The 13,812-nt window shown below is 34.0% G+C and overlaps 1 protein-coding gene across 1 annotated transcript in view; it reads left to right on the top strand.

Annotated features, from left to right (window-relative positions):
- ZNF804B (zinc finger protein 804B) overlaps positions 1-13,812 on the top strand; it is a 486,583-nt gene that overhangs the window by 134,030 nt on the left and 338,741 nt on the right. The window lies entirely within an intron of this gene.

Raw genomic sequence — 13,812 nt, forward strand, 5'->3', positions numbered from 1 at the left:
TGTTTATCTCTCCCTGTCAAATAAATAAACAAAATCTTTAAAGCAAAACAAAACTAGGCAGTCTGACTCCAGAGTTCATACTCTAAGCCAGTACCTATACCACATTTCTTTTTTTCCTAACAAAACATGAAATAAATCCCATGTGCTTGTGTGGTGCGAACGTGATAACCACTACACTACAGAAACCCACTAAATCCCATGTGCTTGAAGTTTAGCCTTCATTTATCCTGTGCCAAACCCATGCATTAGCTAAATTTTATTCACCTATTAAATAAGTCCTTAGTCAGAAAAATCAGTCAGTTCAATCAAAGAGCTGTTTTAACTTTAGATTTTTTTTTTTTTAAACTGTATTGACCATTTGACTACATTGGCTGGGACTACACGCAAGAACAGTTCATTATGAATTAGAAGCTTGGGAACAAGCAATCTTGGTAAGATTCCTTTATTGGTCAATCAATAACATTTACTTGAATGCCCTCTGAGGTATAGGGTAGAAAATTTTCCCTTCCTCCCTTCTAGGTTCTTTGGCTGCCTAATAATTAAATTGACATAAAAGGATTAACAGGAAGAAAATAAACAAGTATGATAACATGTATATTTGATACCATCTTCAGCTTAAGCTAAAGACAAAAGATGTTGTAGGTATGGAGTCCATTGTAGGTGGTTACCAAGAAAGCACAGTGAGGTTGTTATGTGGGTTCAAGTCTTGTGTTCTTCATTGGTAAGAGTTTCTTGGGATTAAGTTAGCTCCCTCTTCTTGGTACAGAGAGGGAGATAGCCTCACAAATAGAGATTTCCCTTGTATATATAAATGTCTCTTACAAAAGGGTAACCACTACTTAGTTTTCACAATTTCTCCAGTGTCTGCTTTCTTAAAAATAACCAGCTTAAAATAAGCAGTATGCCTAAAAGGGTATATTTTGGGGTAGTATGTTTTGCTCCCCTGTAGAGAGGTTGCGAAGGTAAAATAAAGTATGTAAGACATTTGGTCTTGCATGCTGAAGTAATTGCAATCCAGTGGGAAACTTAAAGTCTTGATATCCAAACCTTTAAAACTTGTGCTTAATTGGTGATACTATTCTGAGATTTTTATGGTACATAAGCCACGTTTTAAAAAATAGTTTGCATAGTTGGTTATAATGGGTATATGTGATAGACTCTGGTTGGATTCCTAGCTTTTTGGTCCTGTTATTCTTATGAATGACCCTTACCTCAAGGAAAATGATTAATGCCTGCATGTTATCATTTGAAAACAACAACATAAATATATCACAGCTTTTCTTTCACATATGGCTAAAAACAATAATATTAAGCTTGGGCAAGCACATCTTTTATTATCTATAATGTTAATTTTAAACACAGCAAAGAGCAATTTTACTGCATTAAAAAAAATGAGTTTATTTGGAATAGCAGAGGAATTACAATTCAGGACAAATAAGCTATGGGAACCATAGGCGAGTCCAAAGAGACAGACGTAAGGTCAGTTTTTATTAGGTTTCAGGAGGAAACAGGGGAGGATTTTTCTGAACAGAAGTTCACTGGAGACAACAGGAGTTTGAGGTTAGGGACATCTCTCATTGGCTGGGGGCAATGGTTAGTTGTTGCTGGGGCTGGAAGGGGTCTTTCTTCCTTTTCTTAAAGGTGGGCGATAAATCCCACGTGAAAAGTGTCCAGATACGTCAAAGTTAATGATTTTCCTTCTTCCTACTGGTTACATAATGCTCTTATTCCCTAGCAAGCAATTTAGTTTGATTGATAGTTTGTGAGTAGTACTGTGAGAGCACCCACCTTCATTTTAAGTGACTCCATTTTGAATGAGCTTTCCTTTATTTTCACAGAATCAAGGTTGTTGAAATATGTGTCAAACTGACTAAAAACATTTCTACCTTTGTTCATGTATTCAGCCATCATTTTCAAAGAGTATCTATTAGTACTCGAGAGAACCTTCTAGACTTTTATCTTTATTTTAAAATTTTTCTGTTGCACAACTTTTTCTTTAAATGCTGTCTTCACCAATTCTCCCTTCCACCCTCGTCCACCAACCCACTGACTTTATAGAAGAGTTTTGAGAAGAAGGGAAGCATTTTCACTTACTATGAACATGTGATTATTTATAAAAATCTATTCACCATTCATTAATTCAAAGTAGTATAGCATGATGAGAATAATATGGCCTTGGAAATAGGGAATCCATCCCAACCTGCTTCTGCCACTCTCTTACACTTTGATAAGGAGCAATTCTGCTTCTCCCTGAATACTTCAATTTATCTATCTAATAAGTGATTGGAATGAGCCAGATGAAGTATAAAATTTTATCATTCTTTGAAGTATGTATTGAGATTGTAGGGGCCAAAGGCCAGTGGCCCCAGAATGGCTCACTATGGTGTGTGGACTATTTTGAGCTGAAGGCAATTGAGACCTTGCAGGGTCAAGAGGAACTTTTACCCCTCCTTTAACTACATAGAAGAATCTAGATTGGGGTCTTCCCCAAGAATAAGGATTATTACTAGAGATAAATTTTATCTGAGTCACCCTTCTGTATGGCAGAGCAAACATCTAATTACCAAACATTTATTCTTCTTCTTAGTGCTCTGTGAATTGCATTCCTTCCTTTTGAAGTCCCAGACCCTACATACTTCTCCTTAGTTCAGGATGATATATATACCTCATTTTGCCTGTCTTTGGAACTTCCATGTCTATGTGGATGTCCTGTAGTAAATTTGATTTTCTCTTGTTAATCTTTCTTATGTCAATTTGATTCTTAGTCCAGATAGAAGGACTGGAGAGGAGTTCTTGCTCCCTGACAAGATTTATACCACTGCCGATACAGGGAATGCAAAAATTTATACAAGTATCCTGACCTCGAAAGGATAACCATTCAGTGAAAGTAGATGAGAAATAATAATCAACATTTATTTTTAAGAAGTTACTAATTGAAAGATATTAGATGGCCAAGTCCACAGTGGATATTGGTTGCAAAATAAAGCCAGACATTCCCAAAACAGTTAGAGACCCCCAAACTAAACTGTTCCCTCCCTGCATTTTCTTAAATTATAGTTTTTGCTCCTAGTTAGGAAGGTGACCATGATTTAAAACATGCTCATTGAATGACAAAGTATCTTTCCTCCTCTGCATGAGAAGATAAAAAGGGTGAAGGATCCTGTTTCTTTGACCATTATGGGTTGTTATAGTCAAATTGCTAGTTATTGTCCAAACCTGATGTACAGGGTATTGGTAACATTCCTGAGTTACTAGAATCTATTTCATTTTGCTTCAGTAAGTACTGAAAAGGCAGAAAATGGCAGGGTGGGCCATTAAGTAGGTGATTTTTTTTTTTTCTTGTCTTCCTCTTCTTTCTCCCTCTCCTAAAATTACAGAATAGACTTCATTTTATTTCCAAGTAAATATTCTAATACCACAGTTAGCTCGTATTTTGTTATTAACTCCAGTCATTCATCAATTCTCTTGTTCAACTTTTTCTAATTCAGGAGATTTAACGTTGTACCTTCTTGGTGTTCACTTGATTGCCTTGTTAATGCTCTTATTCCCTAGCGATCAATTTAGTTTGATTGATATTTGTTATGCAGCCTAGTAAGTTCTCTTCACTTGAATTTCATTTAGAGTTCTTTCTTTTTCTCAACTTCCTAGCAATCAATTTGACTTGACTGCTATTTACTTCCTGACCTGTTGATATTGCAAGATTGCGTAAGTGTGCTAATTACCTTCATGTCCACATTTGGACAGTTGTACGGTTTCATTCATGTATTTCACATTTCTACTGTTAAATGACTTCATGTAAATAATTGCCTCTTTAATGCAGTTTTTATACATTTGCTGTCAGTGTATACAGTGGTTTGAATTTATCTTTGCTTATTTCTAACTTGGGATGTAAAAAAATATATTATCGTAAGATACATTATAATTTATGAAAAAAAAAATCTCTGCCAGATTAAAAACATAACCAAGGGAAAGCCTGATTCAGTAGATACAGATGACTGTGGAGACAGCCTTAGGCGATTTTAGAGCACAGCAGGCGGAACCTGCACATCAGGTTTATCTCTCACCATTTTGAATTTTCTTTCTTTCTTTCTTTTAACAAACTAGGTCACTAAAACTGTTCAGACAGCACTGATAAACTGAATAAACTCTTCATATTTCAGAGCGTCTGAAGGGTCCCTCAATTTAGATCGCATCAAGGTGAAGTAGAAGCTTCTTTGGAATACCATATTCCTAGTAGTTCTCTGAGGAATTTGATTGGATCTCTATTAGATTAAAGAAAAGCTTTGCTTAATTCCATAAACTGTCATGGTTTAATAAATATTTTAACACTCAAATAACCCTACAGTATTTAAAAAAAAACATGGAAAATTAATTCTGCAAGGGTTTCCTTCCATGGCTGGTAAATAATAGATGCTCTTTCAATGTAGGTAAACTGTGCTTGGATCTATTTTACAATTTAAGAGACTCGAACTGTGAATCTTTACACTTTCCTTCGCTGAATTTAGGTGAGAGTATGCTTCATCTGCTCACTACCTTAAGCAGACTGTCCTATAATCCTCCCTTTTACTCAATATTTATGGAGACTAGATCCAATGCAAGTGTGATCAAAGAATCAGAAGATGTTCTGCAAAATGAGATTAGTGTCTCTCTACATTTGGTAATCTTATCAACCGTGAAAACTCACAATATTCCCTCAGCAATCCTTTCTTCTTGCCTGTTCGTTCCAGGTGCCATAAGCAGTGAAAAATTTCAAATCTAGAAGAGTAATAAATACTTGTGTCACTGAAATAACTTTGGAATAGAAGCAGTATTTTAGCTGTATTTATATGATAAGAGAGTAGTCAGCATGCAGCTCATATGATCACAGAAAATTTAGAGGATATAATTTGTGGTCTTATTCCTGGTCTTGAAGAAATGTATGGAGGCCTTCGTATAAAAGAAGGAACCAGCAAAATCGTGTTTGGTAGACCATTTATCTGGAGGCAGAAAGGTTAAAATGGGCACTAGAGCCTAAAATAAAGGAATACACATCATTGTGAAAGGACACTTGCAGGAAGATTCAGAATCATAGCCTAAGTGGAATTTTACTTAAGAGGCAATAAGAAGATGACTTTGGGTCTTTTTAATGGCACAATTAGGCTTTTAAGTATTTGATATTTCTTCATTTACTTCTTTGAAGAAGGCCTTCTGTCTGTATTCTACTATTCAAATTCTATTTCTTCTTTAAGATCCAACACAAATGTATATTTCATTTTATGTATATCTCATTATATAAATGTCTTAAGACATATATATATATATATATATAATTAACTCTATCTATATTTCATTATATATTTGGCTTTTTTTTAACTTAATAAATTATAAGTCTGCATCACCCCCCATGTATATCTCTTCTGATCCACTCTTTTAACAATTAATCCTTCAATATTTTGAAGCAGACTTTTGTTTTTGCTATTTTTAATTAAAGTATAATTTACATACAAAAGAAAAAATATCTTAAATGTTCAATTTGATGAATTTTGACAATTACATACATCCATGTAAACACACCCAGCCCTAAAAAGGGCCTAGAAAGTACCCTTTTCTAGAGAACTCTCCACCCTTTTTCAGAATTCTCTTGCTATAGATGAGTTTTTCTGGTTATACATGTACCTTGTGTATTATAAATATATCATTATATGCACATGTATTTTGTGTGCCTGTCTGGTTTCTTTTAAACTACATAATGTATATTTTAAAAAATTTTAATTCCGGTATAGTTAACATACAGTGTTTTATTAGTTTCAGGTGTACCATATAGTAATTCATCAATTCCATACATTACTCAGTGCTCATCATGATAACTTACTCTTAATCCCCTTTACCTATTTCACCCATCCCCCCACCCACCTCCCCTTTGGTAGCCATCTGTTTGTTCTCTACAATTAACAGTGTTTTTTTTGGCTTGTCTCTTTTTTAATTTGTTCACTTATTTTGTTTCTGAGTGAACTCATATGGTATTTGCCTTTCCCTGACTGACTTGTTTTGCTTAGCATTATACTCTCTGGATCAATCCATGGTGTTGTAAATGGCAAGATTTCATTCCTTTTTATGGCTGAGTTATATTAATATATAATGTATATTATATAATGGAATTATATAATACATATCATTTAATGGAATATTACATGTGTGTATATATATATATGTGCATACACACACACATATATATACACATGTATATACATACACATACTATATCTTCTTTATCTATTCATCTACTGATGGACATTTAGGTTGCTTCCATATCCTGGCTATTATAAGTAATGCTGGAATAAATAGAGGGGTGCTTATAGTTTTCAAATTAGTGTTTGAACACATAATATTTTTGAGGTTCATCTCTGTTGTCGTGTTTCATAGTTTGATCCTTTCTGTTACCAAGTAGTATTCTATTGTGTGCATGTACAAAAATTAACTTATTCATTTTCCTGTTACACGTTTGTGTTGTTTGCAGTTAGAGAATGGTTGGTATGTGTTAACTTCATAAGAAACCATAAAAATGTTACATGTAAGTGATGAATCACTAAATTCTACTCTTAAAACCACTATTATACTCTATGTTAATTGACTAAAATTTAAATAAAAACTTGAAGCAAACAAACACACGAAAAGAAACCACAAAAATCGTTCTCCAAAGTGGTCATACTATTTTGCACTCCCACCAGAAATGTATGAGAGTTGCAGTTGCTCTGTATCTTAGCTAACATTTATTGTTGCTAGGCTTTTTCATTTTAGCCAAATTAATGGTTGTGAAATGTTGACTACTTCCACATGTGCTTTCTGGTCATTGGTATCACTTCTTTTGTGGAGTGTCTATTCAAATCTTAAGTCTAGGGGCGCCTGAGTGGCTCAGTTGATTCAGTGTCCAAGTCTTGATTTCAGGTCAGGTCATGATCCCAACAGGGAATCTGCTTAAGATTCTCCTTCTCCCTCTACCCCTCCCCCTGCTCTCTCTCTCTCAAATAAACAAATGAATCTTTAAAATCTTAAGTTTCTTTTCAAGTGAGTTGCTTGTTTTTCCATTGTTTTTGAAAGCTTTCTATACATTCAGTATATGATCCAGAATGTCAGATATATACTGAATATATTTTTTCTCATCTGTGGTATGCCTCTTCATTTTATTACTTTTTCAAGTTTCTTAATGTTTCTTGGTGAATAGAAATTTTTAATGTTGACAAAGTATAATTTACGTTTTCCCTTTTATGGGCTAGTGCTTTATGTGTCCTGCTTAAGGGACTTGCTGACACTAAGGCCACAAATATATTCTTCTATGTATTCTTCTGGAAGCTTTATAGTTTTGAACTTCATATTTTGTCTATGCCCATCTCACATTAATTTTTATATATGGAATGAGATAAAGATCAAAGTTTATTTATCTCCACTAAGCCTTGTGGGTTTTTTTTTTAAACAAATTTGTTAAACAACTTTATTCTTCATGTTAGTCAACTTTTCACATGAAAGCCTTATCTTCTCAACATAGTTGTAAGTCTGTTGAGGACCAGGGCTGGTTTTTCATATTTATTTGTATCTTCATGGTGTAGATTTGCATAGAAATATTTTCCTTTGTGTTTTTATGAGTGTTGTATTTGAAATGATGATTCCGAATGCTGTGTACATTAGTATTATTACTGTTACTCCCAGGCTTAAAGTGCTTAGTTTTACTTACCTAGATTTTACTGACCTTGATTTATTTGTTAAAATGAATCATATGTTTTAATAGGGTTGTAGATGGAACAACAGGAGAAAATTACAAGAGGAAAGGTCAGTATTTACTAGAAGCAGTCAGAAACAACCCTCTGGATTTGGATTGGTACTGATATTTTGAAAACATTATATCATGTTGTCTGCAACATCAACAGAGGTCGTTTTGTGGTCAATGAAGACTGCAGTCCTCCTCTAGTAACACAAAAGAAGTGGGTTAAGAAGCAAAACATTGGTATCTGGTGGGGTTATCTCAGTGCTTTGATGGTGTGTATTTTCATTTACTTAACTTTCGCTTTGCTATATTATTTTCATTTACTTAACTTTTGCTTTGCTATATGATTCCTGGAGAGGGGAAATTGGAATGTAAAGAGTTAATGAAATCATTGAAATATTTAAAAAAACACTATACCTCTTTTTATGAAAAAAATGCAGATATAATGTATTTAGGAAAATTCATTACTTGAATTCATTACTTCTGCCAGTTTCTGGAAATGGCACAAAGAGCAGTATCATTTTTATTCCTAAGGAGCTTAGAATCTGTTGCAATTTTAAGCATGATCTGCACTCTTAAAAAGTGCATTGTTCTCCTGTCTATATGCCACAAATGGATTTACTGATGAAATCATTTAGTAACTGTCAAAATGGTAATTAGTTCTTGCAAAAATAGTAAAAGATAACCTGCTTTCCAAGAAGCTCAACTTTACTTTGTGAGTGCCTGAGGATTTCTAAGAGGCTATGACATTATAGTATTGCTAAAGAGGCTGTAAATAGAGCTGAGTGAGCAAAGTTGCCGTGGGAAACTTGCAGGCTTTTCCAAAAAGAGAAACTAAACCAAAAGCACTGATTCAAACTGAAGTCTGGGTTCTAGGAAAAAGACTTGCCGATTCCCACTCAGTGTGCCTAAGGGCTTGCTAGATATTGGGTGGCCCTGTGGGCAGATGGTCTGCCCTGTTTATCTCTCTACAACTTCTCTTATACCACTTTCTCTTTAAATTCAAAACTTCAGGTAACTATGGGTGACAAATTCAACAGAAATTTGAAAATGGAAAGGAAGCTCCTCTCATGCAAACTTTGTCTTCCATTGTATTCCATTCAAAGGCAAACTAAAATCTCTTAGAGGACTTCATTGGACATTTTAGCTACTGAAAAGGCCCATGTTTGACACAACCTCCCCATTCTGTCTCTCTCTCCCCCCCCCCCCCCCCCGCCGCCTTTTTCACTAATACCCCTGCTAACCCTCCCCATCTAGTTACAAATAAGATGAATGTGGCCCTAGAAGATTTTCTTTGCTGGGGACAAATGATCAAGGCCAGATGTGGAACAACAGTCTTTTATCCTAGTCAGTGCTTGATCATTCTCTGAGCAATTTAGCAACCCCTCTGATGGCCAAACCACCAAAATAGTGATTAATAAAGTCTTACACATAACTAATGGTCAGAAAGTGTTAAATTTTGGTTTCTTTGCACAATTCACTAACATATGTTTTAATGATTATGTCTCATATTTAAATTATATAGAAACTTCTGAGAATCATTAATACATAAATAAAAAATGGAAATAGTACATTTTGTAAATTAAATGTATGGTTAATTTTTTCAGAAGACTGCTGACAAATGGATTGTGTTTTAACTTAAATGTGATTTTTATTTTGGCTTATGTCTTTGGTTTATTAAGCAATTTGAGGAAAAAAAGTTTAAATCTAAGGATTTATTAGAGTATACAGTAATACATCTCATGCTAAAAATTCTGTACTCTAAGTTAGAATTTAAAATATCCCCAACTGGGAACCTTATTTTTGAGTTGTATATAGATTTAGATTTAACCTTTTAAAAGCTAGAACTATAGCGCAATATCTCTCCCCATCCTTTTCTAGCAAGTAATTATTATTTATTGATCTACTAACAAGAGTTGAATTAGGAAAATTCTATGCATACTTTTAGGTAGCTGGATACCATTTTGATAATATCAACCAAGTATTAAGAGAAAATAACTTGCTTATCTTTAATGGGAGTTTCTATTACCATTGATCTTTCTTTTAATAGCATAACTTCCTGACAATACAAACATTTTCCAGATATATGTCCTTAGGTTAGATACTGCCAATAATTTTACCTGCTCTGATTAACAATGTTGGTTTGTGAATTCTAAATTCCCAAAGTGCATATTGTCACAAACAGAATCAGTGAGACATTAGTACTCTCTTGGTTATGCATGAAATGCTCTTGGACAAATGTTCTCAGTAGAGATTCTTTTCTACCCTAATCAGAAAATTAAAAATGAGTACACATTATGAACAAATTACATAGCTGAATTTAATGGCTGAGATGGCCTATGCTTTTATAAATGGAAGGAAGAGTAATGGAGGAAAATTATAGTAGGTATCTATTTATGAATTATTCAATTTTCAGAAATAGATTTTTGTTTCAAATTTACCCTTTATGTTTTAGGACCTTGCAGAAGTTGAATACTGAAGTGTAGGTTAACGGAGACTGAATTATTTTCAATAGCTGGAACTTACCAATATGATCTAGAAAAGAAACTGGAAAAAATTTAAATAGTGTTATATTGAAAATAGAGAACAGGTGAAAGAAAGGGAATGCAGTTATTTATTTAATGGTAGAATTTAAGTGCATTACCAAAATTAAATGGACACTTGCTGAAATTATAGGTTCACATTAAGGAGAAATGTGAGTATTGCAACAAGCCTACGATGTAATATATTTAAAATAATATGTCCAAAAATGTTATAAAGGAATTTTATAATTTATGGTAATAAATAAATAATATAAATTAACTAATGGTATCAAAATAATTCAAATGGCTCCAATAACATATGTTTGGAATGCATACATTTAAGATTGTAAATCATCTTAAACTTATAAAGAATGAAAAATATTTCTCTTGACTTAAAAAAATATATGGGTCATTTAAAATGAAAGGTCTTGGGGGCGCCTGGGTGGCTCAGTTGTTAAGTGTCTGCCTTCGGCTCAGGTCATGATCCCAGGGTCCTGGAATCGAACCCTGAATCAGGCTCCCTGCTCGGCGGGAAGCCTGCTTCTCCCTCTCCCACTTCCCCTGCTTGTGTTCCCTCTCTCGCTGTGTCTCTCTCTGTCCTATAAATAAATAAATAAAATCTTTACCAAAAAAAAAATAAAATAAAATGAAAGGTCTTTTTTGGGAAGAGTCATTGACCTGTATTGACTTCAAAGACCCTTTTGACTTTGGTATGAAATATATGCGAGGAGGCTGAATGTATGTGTTCTGTTATTTATATCAAAATTAATGTATAGATCTAGATCCCGGGTTTTCCATGGGTAGGTTGTACCAAATACTGAGTCAAGATACAGACAGCTCAGATTTGAAGAGTCAAACCTCACCTAGTAACTATGAATGAATTATAATCATTAACTCTCATAAATACTCAAGGACTTCTCAACTAAATGACAAGTACAAGGTATTTTCTGAGCATCTTGTACATTATAATCTGTCATAATGATATTGGTAATAAAAGCAATGCCTGTGGTCCAATTGACTATAATTATAATCTCACTGTGCTTTGTTGCTACTGAACTGCTTAGGAGATCCCATGCATCTTGGTAGCCTTTCCTTTGACAAAGCAAAAATTAAAGATCAGTGACAACTATGTCTTTGACTCCACAGAATAAAATGTAAACATCTTGTGCTACTGATTATTTCTCTCTCGCTATTTAGAAATCTGGAGGAATACCTACTTAACGTATATACAAGATAGATGATATCATATTACTCTGTGCCTTTTATTTCTGTCATAATAGCATTGGAACATTGTAATTATAAAGTCCTTTATCTCGTAACACTTTAGTCTGTTACATTATCAAACAGAATACTCTATATTTTAAGACACATTGTATTATGAATCACCAGCATCTCAAAATTTAAGAAAATTATGCAGTATCGTTTTGGAAGGAATATGGTGTCACTCATATTAAGGGTATATGTATATTTATGAGTTTCATTGTATTGTTTTTAATGGTTTTAGTGGGAGATTATTTGTTCAAATATTCAGGCCTAGATTCTTCGTCTTGAAAAACTAGCTGAAATATAATGTGCTTTAAAGAAGTTAGTATTTAAATGATTTGAGCACATTGACTACAGTAGCGACATTGATGTTGGAACATGTCAAAATGTTAGTATTTGTACAAAGGCCACAATCGCATGTGTTGAAACTAATGAAGAACATAATGATTCTTTTTTTTTTTTAAAGATTTTATTTATTTGACAGAGAGAGACATAACGAGAGAGGGAACACAAGCAGGGGGAGTGGGAGAGGGAGAAGCAGGCTTCCCACCGAGCAGGGAGCCCGATGCGGGGCTTGATCCCAGGACCCCAGGATCATGACCTGAGCTGAAGGCAGATGCTTAACAACTGAGCCACCCAGGCTCCCCAAGAACATAATGACTCTAACAGAAAATATAGCTGAACATTTCTTCTCCAGTTGTGTATAGCATTTTTGTCTGGTATATAATGTGACTCAAGTGGAAATAGATTCAACAGCTTGCTCTTTTTAAGTGTATCTTTGGAATCAGGAGACCGAGATTCTGTTCTCAGAATAGAGTGACACCCAGTATACAACTCTCAGACACTCAGCCATTTCTTTAGTAAAGTAATGGTTATAAGATATTTTCTGAGGATCTTGTAAATTGCCTCAAGATTGCCAAGCTAAATGTAATCGCTAAGTACTAACTTTGGATGAGGAAAAAAATGTGGGTGGTGAGTAGTTCCTTGCCACAGGATTTGGGGATCTTGCTCTGAAAACCTTCTGCCACTCTTCCACCCAATTTTATTTGTTTAAGTAGAAGAAATTTGTGAGCAGATTGAAAGAAATCCAGAGATGATTTAAAGATGAGAGTTGTTTAGAATGCCTAGGTTGGGAAATGGGTAGGAGAATTAAAAATTAGTCAATATATGATTGAGAGGAAAGTACCATTTAGGGAAAGCAATGATGAATTTGAGATTTACCTCGAAACAATAAAAATAAATTAAGGTAAGAAATACGCTGGCGTTATTATCAGCAAAAAGTACCGTGGTAATGAAACTTGAGTAATAAAAGAGAATAATTTCTCTTGGAAAGATAATAGAATTTCTCTTTACTTAGCGCATTTTGAAACTCAGCAAGATAAGCCATCAGCAGTGGTGCAAATGTGGTATAAAAATGACAAGATAAGCAGTTAGGGAACCTTAGTTCGGGTTTCATAGTTCAGTAAATCCTTTTAAAGAAACGTGAGAATCCATTGGTGTGTGCTTTTAAAGAAGTATAGAATATTAGAATTACTGGCAGTGTTTGAATTATATAAGCAATTGTATTTGTAGGTTTTTTTTGGTTGAGTTATGTTATGATGAGGAGATTTTAGAATCTCTAACTATCAAGTCAAAATTCAGGAGCACCACTGGCTGATTCATTCAAGGGATATCTGTTACATTAAATTTCATAATGATTCTTTCAATGAATTATTGCTCTATTTGCTGAGCAGAGTTGAGAAATAAGGGTGTTTTGTTTCACTAGAATCTTACTTCAATTTTCAACAATTAAAGAAAATATTTACATTAAAATAAAATGGTGCAATAAGATTTAAAATCTCATTATGAAAAATGAATTGTACAGCGTCATTCATGCCTCTTTGTATTCAAAAGTGAATGTAATTAATGAGACCATGTTCCTGACGTGTTTCCAGAGTGGGAGTTAGACTGGTTGTACATATATTGATAAATCAAGATGAATTTTTATTTCAATAAAATGCTCTGTGGCTTCAGTGTCTAAGGTCTAGGGAGAAAATATAGATTCTTCCTGATTCTGTAGTAAAACAAGTGGTTCTCAGTGAACTCGGATGTACCTACATCTATTTTCATAGTGAATTCTCTGACTATATTTCTTATGGAAAGCAATTGAAACACATCAAAGGAATATATGAGACTCAGGAAAAGGCAAACAGAGGAATAGAAGTTTTTAGTTGATTTGGGCTGTGAAAATCAAGTTAGTTAAAATAATGCTTAATTTGGGGGGTACTTAATATTGCTCAGCTTTCAAAA

This window comes from Neomonachus schauinslandi, chromosome 12 (assembly GCF_002201575.2).
Source record: "Neomonachus schauinslandi chromosome 12, ASM220157v2, whole genome shotgun sequence".
In the NCBI taxonomy this organism is placed as follows: Eukaryota; Metazoa; Chordata; class Mammalia; order Carnivora; family Phocidae; genus Neomonachus; species Neomonachus schauinslandi.